General features: G+C 37.7%; 1 long non-coding RNA gene across 1 annotated transcript; it reads right to left on the bottom strand.

The window, feature by feature from the left end:
* Positions 1-395: 395 nt before the first annotated feature.
* LOC110865726 lies at positions 396-1,489 on the bottom strand. The gene is made up of 2 exons (XR_002550900.2): positions 1,282-1,489; positions 396-707 (listed from the first exon to the last, which is right to left on the bottom strand). It is a non-coding gene; the product is annotated as an uncharacterized LOC110865726 (long non-coding RNA).
* Between the last annotated feature and the right edge of the window lie 7,581 nt (positions 1,490-9,070).

The raw sequence follows: 9,070 nt of genomic DNA, 5'->3' as shown, positions 1-9,070 counted from the left end.
ACGGGTCGGGTTGGGTCGGGTCGGGTCATGGGTCAAAACGGGTTCGGGTCAAAATGGGTTCGGGTCAAAACGTGTCAATTAAAAAAAGGGTTGTTTTGGTTCGGGTCAAAACGGGTTCGGGTCAAAATTGGTTTGGGTCGGAACGGGTTTCGGGTCGGGTCGGGTTGGGTTAGTTAAAAAAATGTTTTTTAAAGAGATTGTACATCAAGAGACAATTTTGTCAGGTTAAAACGGGTCCGGGTTGGTTCAGGTTGAGAATGGGTCCGAGTCGGGACGAGTTCAGGTAAAAAAAGTGGGCTTCTTCAGGTAATACTGGTGCTGTTGTTGAAGAAGGTCAACAAAGACTGCCATTAGAACTACGTAAACTGTCGAAATTTATAACACTAAAATAATCATTCATCCAGGGTATGTACCTTCATATTCTAAAATCAACATTATCTTTAACATTAATGCAAATGCAAATTCAAAATACAGATGGAATCATACAAGTTTCAGAACTCTTGTTATTTACACAAAAAATAAAGAGATATTGGTTTACATATGCATATGTTAGTATGGTATGATTCTAATACCCAATTCCTTCTGAGAAAACTGGATTAGATTTTCAATCTCGCACTCATCGACATATCCGTTTCCGTTCTTGTCAGCAGACTTGATTCCAGCCCCGCCTTTCAAGCCGGAAACCAACCTCCGGTGGCCTTAACAATCTGCCGGAGCTCCGATTTTATATAACTTAATTAAAAATCAAAACTTGCTATCATAATACTAAAGAGCAGAAACCATATGAGATCAGACCAAAAAAATTTCCCCAAAATTAAGGTGATTCACATATAAATATTAATCAAACTCAAATACAACAAAACTAGTAAAAGATTAACAAACAGATCCAAAACTGAATTAAATAAATTAAATTAAATTAAATCTAATCACACCCATGTAAGCAAATGTCTATATTCATAACTGATTTGTATTAATTTAAAATAAAAAAACAAATCCCATCTTATAAATCAGAGATGAAGAACAACACCCAGAAACAAATGCATCAGATTTTAACATCTTTCAACAAAATCAAAACAAATTGACAAGAATCATGGCAAACCCATTTCGAACAGATGAATCACTTTTCTAACAAAACATGTTAGATAATAGTATTTGCTTTCGTAATCCTAGTGATACCTGTCGATGTGTATTGCATGTTCTTCAATTGTTCGATTAACACGCAGAAAACATCAAGTTCAACTCTAATTTGGTACAAAAGAAGCAAAGATTAGGGTTTTGAACCTGTGTCTGATTCGATGTGAAGAAATCGTTGATGCAGACGGAGAGATTAACGAGCGAAGAAGGATTTCTTGAAGGAGAGGTTGAAGATTGAAGATGATGTATTGATGTTCATTGTTCAGTTCATCCGTGGTTTTGTTGTGTTTCAACCCTAATGACCCGTTCTAATTTTTCAATCCTTTCAACCCTAATGACCCGTTCTAATTTTTCAACCCAATTGGACCCATAAATGAAACTTTTTACTTTTAAAATAACCCAGATTGACCCTCTTAATTAATATTATTCACCCAAATTAACCCATTGTCAATTATAAAAACCCATACTGACCCATATTATGCCATTTGGGTTAGGATTGCTCCCTCTAGCTCGAGATATAGAGCTGTATCTATGATCAAACAATGAGCAAAAAAGGTAGAGGGTGACACCGGATATACAAGGAAAGCCCTTGATCAATCTAGATCGCCGGCACAAAACCTCGGGAGCTGACAATCGCAGCTGCCTTGTTCTTCAATTGATTCAAATATCAGGATACAGTGCAGGATGTGATGCGGATCAACTAGGTGTTACAAGGTAATTTGAGTACAAGTGTTTGTGTATAGTGATTGTTAGCAGCTAGAGTGTAAATTGTGCGAATGGAAAGTGAGTGCCTTAACTTGATCCGATCCATCTATTTATAGTAAAAGAAATGTAACAAACTACCCTACTAAACCGGGATTCGGTGGATATTCCCCATTCGAACGTTGTAGACCTGGTCTTTCGCGTTCAACGTCTCTCACATAACCGGTTTGCCCGAGTCTTAAGGAGAAGAGGTCCACTTGACCGTTAGTGACCCACAGCTTCTAACCTGCACATGGTTAATTCAGCTAATACCAGGATATCGCACCAGGATGTTACCAATATCCTGATCCGGTATCCTGATCACAAGTAAACAATAAAAAGCAGAATATTAGTCAGGATATATATGCTCAGAAAATGACCCATAACAATTGTCCCCAAAATATATCTGTTGGTATACCAATTCAACGGATATATTTTAAAAACTCTCTCTCGTAAACCGAGACAATTAAAACGAGGTGACGGTCAAGATTGCACTATACAACTTCCAACGCACTTTTTACTCGATGGACATCTACAATGCTCCTATATCTTCTCTCTTTTTGTTTGAAAACCAGATATCATCAACGGAGTCTCCAGGTAATCCTTACTTCTTCTTCATTTCCTGTTAATTTCTTTTCCCTTACTTGCAATGGCCACTAGAACTTTTTCTCAAACCGGCGAATCGTCCGAGACCTTTATCCAGCAAAATCTTCTCAAAAATCCTAAGAAGGAGATTTGTGCTTTCGATAACGCGGACATTGCAGTGCTGAGAGCCTCCGGCGCTTTCCCCGATGGCACGGTCTTTAGACCATTCGATCGATCAATTCGATCAGACGTCTCTTCTGCTGATTGGGTCTGCTTTCCGGCATACCCTTTCTCGCTAGGTCTCCGGTATCCATTTCCCGAATTCATGATGCAATTCTTCCGGACTACCGGTATTTCCTTTGCCCAAACCATGCCCATGGTCTGGAGAGTACTAATCGTGCTCAATCAAATTGAAAACCTTCACTATCCCGACCTCTGCATCAAAGATATGCCAATTGCTTATCGCCTTTGATCCCACGGTTCTAGTCGGTTCCTGCTCTTTTCAACTTCCAGCAAACCGCTTATTCTTAAAGCCACCAAAAACGAAGATGGATGGCAACGCCAGTTCTTCTTCGTTAAACGAGACTCCATTCATGAGGGTGCTAGTCTTCCGGTGGAGTGGTTAACCACCGGTAGGATCATGAATATCCCTATGTATTTCTAGACTTCTATCCTGTGCTAATATCTTCTTATTTGATCCTTTCGTAGTGAATTTTAAGGAAGTAGCTCCCCCTACTGCGGAATCAGAAAAAAGAATCTAAGCAGTTTACCAATTGCCTGTAAGTGACAGGAGTTTTACCACACACATCCCGAGTTCCAGCCAATATTCATCATCCGAAATGTCTGGTAAGAGTCACTTTTGAAATAACTAATTATTGTAACATCATATAATGAAGAGTAACAAGGATGTAGGACCTTTCCCTTTATGCAGCACCAGCCAAGATCCCTGAGGTTTTCGACCTTGATGAGCTGGACAGTTATTCTGACCAGGTCCAGATCAAGAAGGTACCTAGTCCTAAGGCCACGACCTCATCCAAGCCCAGCAGCTCCAAAGCCATCATCATTCCCAAACCTTCGCCAGCTACTAAGCCCTGGAGTTCAAGTTCTCGTAAAAGGAAAGAGCCTGATTCTCCTGTTATCTCCGATACATTCCCCTATGAGAATCACGGGTTCATTGAGGCAAGCGGATTCATGACTTCTTTTCTCAACCAGGTTAATATCCTTGAGCCATATCCTGCAGCTTATATTGCTTATAAGTATTTATTAAAACCAATACCTGTCCTCTTACCTTGTAGGGTCTCGAACGTCTGGTTCATCTATATCAAGAATCATGTGGGCTCAACAAGACACTCGAATCCAAGCTGAAGAAAGCCGAGGTTACCATCTCTGATCAGGGCATGATCGCAGCCGCCAAATCTCGGCATTACGAGGACAAGTTCAAGGCTATGACCCAAGAGCACCAGGCTGCCCTCAACAAAGCTGCTCTCCAGGCCCAAGCCGATCTTGATACTGCCCATGCTCAACACGAACAGGATATGATCAGCTACCGGGAAAGCCTTAAAAGTTCCGTCATCACTTCCCTTCTCCAGGCCAGGCTAAAGATGGCCCACGAAGCCAAAGCACTGGGCTTCGAATGCCCTTCTTGGGACATCAATGCCTGGGAAGCAAAACTAAGGAGTCTCAGCGGCCTTTCTGCTAAACCTGCAGCTAAAGGATCTTCAAAGGCAGTCGAAAAACCAACTGATGCTGAGAGGGATGCTCAGGTTGATCGTGAGACGGATGTTGTTGAGAATGCCACGAACGAAGAAGGCGCTGCCTCCTAAAACTTGGTCCCCTCAAATTTGAGAATTATGTTTATTTGAACAACTTTGTTTTCTTTTTTGGTTGAACCAGTTTATTTCTGTATTAAAACAATTTGATAACCAAGGGTGGATGGGTCCTAGGTTTTAGGACGAAGCCTTTGGTTATCGGCTGGCATCGTTTATAATACCACCCTCTGACTTATTTGTTATTGCCTTTTAAATTTTTTCCATGCATTACTTAGTTTAGATTTTAGCTTTGTAAAATTAGTGTTATCATTTCTGTGAAGATATCCTGATCAATATACTCAGTGATATCCTACGCAGACTTTCGTAAAATAGGACTTCTCAATATCTAAATAATTCAGACAAAGTTCCTCAAAATAGTTTATTTTTCGAAATCTCAACTAATTTAAATAAAGTTTTCAAAGGAAAAAGATAATTTACTTAGAATTTATAAACAAATATAACTCTGATTTTTAAACCCAAGTATCGTATCCCAAAGGTTCCAATCAAATATTGTTGGGATTGAACCCTATCAAAGGAACAGATAATTAAAGCCAAAACTGGATTAGAGCAGTGGATCCTGAATAAGCAGATGTTGATATACAAATCTCTCCCCTTGAAAGTGATTACAACTACTGATGACCTCCTATCTGCTGATCTTGCTAAACTGCTGACCCATAACTGCTGCTCAACTAAAGATCTGATGGAAGACTAAAGTCCTGCTGATTCATTCTACTGCCTTGAGTCAAGCACTGCTGATCTGGACAAGTGCTGCTGGGTTCACAGCAGTAGAAGGTTGCAGCAGCTGTTCTAAAGTCTGTTTTATAATAGAATGTATTAGCAGTAATTAACACAAGCAGTGTTTGTATAGATCAGAGGTTAGAGTTTGTTAGGAGGTTAGATGTCACTTTCATGGTGACGTCAGCTAAGATGCTCAGTAGTTTTGCAAGTGCCTATAAATAGTTCAGTACTTTGTACTGTTCTATTAGCTCTTTGCATCATTCGTCTTCTTTGCACGAACAAACTACTGAGCTCTGGCTGAGGGGGAGTTTGCATTCATTCATCAATCATTGTAATCGTGTTTGAAATAAATTCAATCTTTCGGTTCATTGTGTAAAGATGTTTGATAAAAGTATTACTCTCGTTTGATTATATGCAAAGTTTGTTTTCATCTTAATTTCCGCTGCACATTCATCCATCTTCATCTTATTTACAAACATAAAATACAATAAAAAACAAACTCAGATCCAACAATTGGTATCAGAGCTAGAACAGTCAAATTTGATCTAACAATCATTTTGACGTAAATAGTTCAGCTCAAAACAGTTGATACTGATCGTTTGTTCGTCGTTGAAAAACAGAGTAAGGATTAATCACCATTAAAGTTGATTTCTCAGTACCTGTAAAACAACAAGAATGACGTCACAATCTCAGGACGATAAAAACAACATTGGTTCGCTTTTTAAACCACCTATGCTAAAAAGAAATGAGTACAACATCTGGCAGAGGAGGATGGGTCACATCCTCGCTCAACAAAGCACAAGTTGTTGGAAGTCTGTCATCTTTGGTCCTCATGTTCCTACAGTGCCAAGCGCTGAAGATGCTAAAAAACAAGTTCCAAAACCTGTTGAAAATTATACTGAAACAGATTATCAAAAATTTGAACTAGATGCTAAAGCGTTTAGTATCATAGCATCAGCGCTGCTCAACGAAATATATGTTGGACTGTTACATTGTGACAGTGCCAAAGAGTTGTGGGACGCGCTTAAGGAACAGTTTGGGGGTACCGAAGAAGTCATAGAAAACAATAGGGAAATCCTGAACCAACATTATGAAACATTTTGTCATGTTCAAGGTGAATCACTCACGCAACAATTTGAGCGTTTCAGTTGTCTCATCAGTGAACTGAGGCTTGTTAAAACCACTTTTACAAACTCAACTCAAAATAGCAGGTTCCTCAGGTCACTGCCAGAAAAATGGGACACCATAGCTTTTGTCACCCGAAACTCACCTGAGTTCAAGGATCTGACCTTGACCCAACTCCATGGTCGACTCCTGACCTACGAAAGGGAGTTGAACCAGAAAAGGAAGTTACAAGAGTCAGGGAAAACCATTGATGATTATTCATTCGGTAACACTGCTCTTCTAGGTCAAGAAGAATCTGGTGGTAGTGGTAAGGATCAGGGTTATGATCACTTCATTGACATAACTTGTAACAACCCTCGTCAAAACTATTATTTATTATATTATTTCATCCAATAGGAAACCCCAATTAAGACACCCAAGTAATTCTACACAAACCTTGAAAGTTTCAGAGCAATCGGAATCAGAATCAGGGCCCCTAAAACTCAAGGGGGGCAAAACCTAGTTGACGATTATCCTTATAAATCATTATAAAAATCGAATTTAATAAAACTGTTGACTCATCAGGGCTAGTCCCGTGGGGGGTAAGCCAAAGAATTATAGGTGTCCCTTACGGACCGTAAGGGCTCAGGCTTACGGTCCGTAAGAAGGAGCAAATTCGTGTATAAATAGCAGACTTCGGGACTTGCTTCTGGGCACAAAAACGACGCTCAAATTCCAAATTGACGTCGATTTATACTTCTTCTACTACCCAAACACACACACCTCGAAACGCTGCCGCAATCAGGGTAATAACTCGATCGCTATTACGATTCAACGTCCGGTCGATTGTAACTATCCAACGATTGTCCGGGTGCTGCTCAAATTGAGCTTATACTTTGTTATTCATAGTGATTTCGACTTGAATATATGAGTGCTGTTCGAATTCGGACTATGCTCTGTTATTCGTTGTGAATCCGTTGAATTGTTAAGTATTGCACTTGTTAATTCGTTGTAAGGGTTTAATCTCGTGAATTGTCGTAACTGCTGTATTAGTTACAACCCCGTTTGTGTGAATTGTTATTAGGTTAATCAGTAGGCTAGACTCTGCCCAAATTGAATCAGCAATATATCAAGGCTTATCTGTAGACTAAACTTTGCCCGTAGAAATCTGCAATGTGAGTTCATTTCTCTTTTCTCACCGTTTGTGAGTCCATTCTCTTTTCTCAATGTTTTATCGCCTTTTTGTGATATAATTATATTTACAAATGTTTTCCAAAATCATAAAGGGTTACCTGTTATACTTACAGCAATTAAATTTTTATATTCTATGAATAATTGCTGGTATAGGAAGTTTTATATATTATTTGATCCTCGTTAATATTAGCCAGAAAGATAGCTAATAAAAGCATGACCACCATCACATTAAGAATTATACCCCAGTATCTACAACCTATAACTGTTTTAACATTAAATCGTTAGTAAATTTATGTTTGAAATACACCTAAAAGTATATACTATAATAAAATAATCAAGTATAAAGGTATCCTACTATACGAGGATTATATTGTTAATCACGTTAATATATCAAATATTGATAGAATTAACATAGTATATTTGATAAGTAGTAATAGTTTGACATAAATTGATATATGTCATTTTATGGATTGGGTGGTTTTATGCCATAAGTAATATATTTGACAAAGTAAATATCATCGGACACAACTAAGTTCGGAGTCACTAGTTGAGAGAATGATCAACAGTGACATGACCAAAAACACTAGTTGAAAGAATGATCAACAGTGCCATGAATAGAATCGCTAGTTGAAAGAATGATCAACAGTGATATGACCAGAGTTACTAGTTGAGAGAATGATCAACAGTAACATAACCAAAAGCACTAGTTGAAAGAATGTTCAACAGTGTTATGACTAGAATCACTAGTTGAAAGAATGATCAACAGTGATATAATCACTGTCACAGGAATCCCCTAGTGACAGATAAATCATAGTACAATATAATTACTTGATAAAATTCACTATTGGACGAAAGTAAGCCAATAAAGTAATATGATTATTGTTACAATCAGAACTACCAAATATCAATTGAGTTGGGTAAATATAAATAAATATAAAAATCTTGATGCTGTAAAGTATAACAATAGTTTTCATAAAATGGAATGAATTCACCAGTAATTATTACTGATAAAAATGTTTTTAAAACACTTTTCAGGTAATCACAGTAGATTGGAGTAAAAGATGGATACGGCTCTGAAAGGCATCAAGATGTGGCTTATTTTATAAATTAAGTCAACTTAAGAAATATTGTTTTTGGGTTTATCCCGTATTAAAAAGCTACCTTTGTAAAACATGGAATTTATTCCATCTATTTAACTAAAATCCGGTGTTTTCAAACTCTGATATTTTTCCTAACTCACGGTCCTGATGAAAATTCCGCTGCAATGTTTTTCAAAAATAATCACCGGTACCACTGGGCTGCTCACGGCTCCCGATTCCGTCCAGGGTGGGTCGGGGGTCGTGACAGAAGGTGGTATCAGAGCCACTGATCGAGCCACTACTTTGAGCCTATAAGTGTTGTGATAATAATACTTAAACTTAATTAAAAGAGTTAGGAGATTGCTATTAACTGGTAGCACATCTGATAACATTCAAAGTTGAACATAAGAAGAGATGCCTTAGTATAAGCTAAGCCACTTGTTTAAGCTATTTAGGTGTTCTTCTAATACCTAAACAATAAAGTTAGGAAATTAATACAAATTTGTTATACATGAATATATATATATATATATATATATATATATATATATATATATATATATATATATATATATATATATATATATATATGTTAATATGCACATATAATATTCTGGAGGTATTATTTTGCTTTAATTATTCTGTGATATTAATAAGTGAAAATGTTTGCAATTCAGATGTCGAATG

This window comes from Helianthus annuus, chromosome 6 (assembly GCF_002127325.2).
Source record: "Helianthus annuus cultivar XRQ/B chromosome 6, HanXRQr2.0-SUNRISE, whole genome shotgun sequence".
Taxonomy (NCBI): domain Eukaryota; kingdom Viridiplantae; phylum Streptophyta; class Magnoliopsida; order Asterales; family Asteraceae; genus Helianthus; species Helianthus annuus.
The sequence above is the reverse complement of the archived record's forward strand: the minus strand, read 5'-3'. Positions and strand labels throughout refer to the sequence as shown.